Here is a 2,850-nt window from a genome sequence, read left to right on the forward strand (position 1 = left end):
CCGACCCCCCGCCGGCCTCCCCGCCCCGACTTCGCGCCTCCCCGCCCCAACTCCGGCCGGCCCTCTCGAAGGTGAAAATTTTATGTATTTTTAGTGTTTTTTAGTAATTTTGTAGCTAGTTAGATAGGTATTTAGATAGATATTTAGATAGTTAGATACCTAGTTAGATAGATAGTTATATAGATAGTTAGATAGGTAGATAGTTAGATAGATAGTTAGATAGATAGTTAGATAGTTAGTATGTAGTAAAAAATTTGGTTAGATGAGATGCTATATGTTGCATATCTTGCAAAAAAAATTGGTTCGATGGATTAATCAATGATTATGACGAATAGGTGATAATGATGATGATGAATATGTGATGACGATGATGAATATATTGTTAATGTTTTTAGTTTTTTTGCCTACATGATGCAAAAATAAATTGACCATCGTCCGATGGAATTTGCAGGCTTTGTGGTGTTGCATTTCATTAAAGTGATTGTCGTCCGACGCGTTGTTCCCTGAGCATCCCTCTGTTGTTCGACTCTTCCCCTACAGCCGAAGGTGAGCTACAAGTCCATCTCCTCCATTTTTTGATGTCACTAGATTTCATTCTCAAGTCAACTGGCATAACCTAGACGTCTCCCGTCCGAAAGGGTTGCATCAATAAATATGCATTCAATTGCATATTTATCACCGCAGCTCTTTCGGATTGTCCAGCGTTTTCCACGGACAGCCCGAGGATGTGTAGATTGGGTATGTTCTCCATGTTCTACCCCGTTCCGAGACAGGATTTCGGCGGCGCCTCCCGATTGTTCTCCGGAGCACATTCTCTCGGCTATTTGCCGAGACGTGTATCTGGAGAACAGCGGGGAGGTGCTGCCGAAATTTTGTCTCGGAACGGGGTAGAATGGAGAACGTACTCAATCTACACATCCTCGGGTGGGATTAGGACCCATCTTTACCTATTAGAGATGTAGGTGGATTAAATGCGGTAGAAACTGAAAATTTGATGCCATTAATTTAAGTGAATCCTTAATTATATTGTGTGGGTTGCAAAAAAGCAGAGGATGGCAGATAATCAGTGGATGTACAGTGGTTTTATCCGTCGGAATCGAGTAACATCAGAGTGGATCGCGAAAACCGATGTGTATTTGAAGGAGATATTCCGTCGTCCAATGAGAATTATCCCACCATGCCCCTGTGCGAGATGTGCCAGACGTCACCGTAGAAATCAGACGGACATGAGTGAGCACCTTCGCACGCACGGATATATGCCAAACTTTGACATGTCGCCGATAAACATAGCCGAGCAGGACCGTGGTAGAGAGGAGGTGATGCGACAACGCATTGATGGATATGAGGACGACGGGGTCAGGGACATGCTAGATGATGTCATTGTTGCAGAAACGGCAAATGCGACACCTTCAGAGAATGAACCGGAGGAGCCGGAGGCAACCGCAAAGGCCTTCTTGGAGGTCTTGGCCTCGTCGAAGAAACCTCTTTATGCGGGTGCGAAAATATCTCAGCTGGATGACATCTCGCAACTGATTGCAGTGAAGGCTGAGTACGGCTGTAGCCAGAAATGCTTCGAAGCATTCCTGGGAGTATGGGCTAACAGCCTCCTTGAGGGTCATGAACTGCCGAAAAGCATGTACGATACAAAGAAAATCATGAAGGCACTCTCTATGGATTATGAGAAAATAGATGTTTGCCCGAAGAATTGCCTTTTGTTTAGGCACGAGTATGCGGATGACAAGTACTGTAGGAAGTGTGGTTCGTCTCGGTACATTGAGGTGGTCGGTGAGGATGGTGAGAAAAAGCAGCTAACCATCCCTGTTAAGGTTCTTCGGTATCTTGATTTTATAAAAAGACTGCAGCGCCTTTTCATCACGAAGGAGTCTGCCAAAATGATGAAGTGGCACAAGGAAGGTATAAGGTACAATCCAAAAAAAATCATACATCCATCGGGAGGGGAAGCATGGAAGTCATTCGATGAAGAATACCCCGAGGAAGCAGCCGAGGCTGGGAATGTCAGAATAGCCATATCAGGTGATGGGTTGAATCCATATGGTATGTCGTCCAATCCATACAGCTGCTGGCCTGTGTTTGTAATTCCGCTCAATCTTCCTCCCGGTGCCCTAATGCAACGGAAGACCATGTTCTTGTCGCTCATCATTCCGGGGCCTGACTACCCGGGGAAGCAATTGGGTGTGTTTATGTAGCCGCTTGTGGATGCTTTGCACCATTCTTGGTACTTTCCGAGGTTGACATACAACCGGGATCTGCAGAGAAATTTCTTGATGAAAGTTTGGTTGCACTACTGCATGCATGACTTTCCCGGCTATGCTCTATTCTGCGGATGGTGTACAAGTGGTAAGATGCCATGCCCAGTGTGCATGCAGACTCTGCGAATGATTTGGCTAAGTAAGGGTGGCAAGTATGTAGCCTTTGACCTGCATCGACAGTTCCTCCCTCCAGACCATCCAGACAGGGAAGACAAGAAGAACTTCACGAAAGGCCGGGTTGTTCATGAAGTAACCGAGATTCCAACATTTTCGGGGGCAGATGTTCTTGCTCAGCTAAAAGCTCTCAAGCCTAAAGTCAAAGGCAAAGGCAAAGCCAAAGCCAAAGGCTTCGAGGGATATGGTGAGACGCACAACTGGACGCACATTACCCCCTTCTCGCAGCTTCCCTATTTCAAGGACCTCAAACTTCCTTACAATATTGATGTGATGCACACCGAAAAGAATGTGGCAGAGTCACTTTTCCACACGATCCTCAACATTCCTGATAAGACGAAGGATAACGTAAAAGCTAGAGCCGATCAACAGAGAATTTGTGATAGACCACGCCTGAACATGAAGC

This window comes from Triticum dicoccoides, chromosome 7A, assembly GCF_002162155.2.
Source record: "Triticum dicoccoides isolate Atlit2015 ecotype Zavitan chromosome 7A, WEW_v2.0, whole genome shotgun sequence".
Lineage (NCBI taxonomy): Eukaryota > Viridiplantae > Streptophyta > Magnoliopsida > Poales > Poaceae > Triticum > Triticum dicoccoides.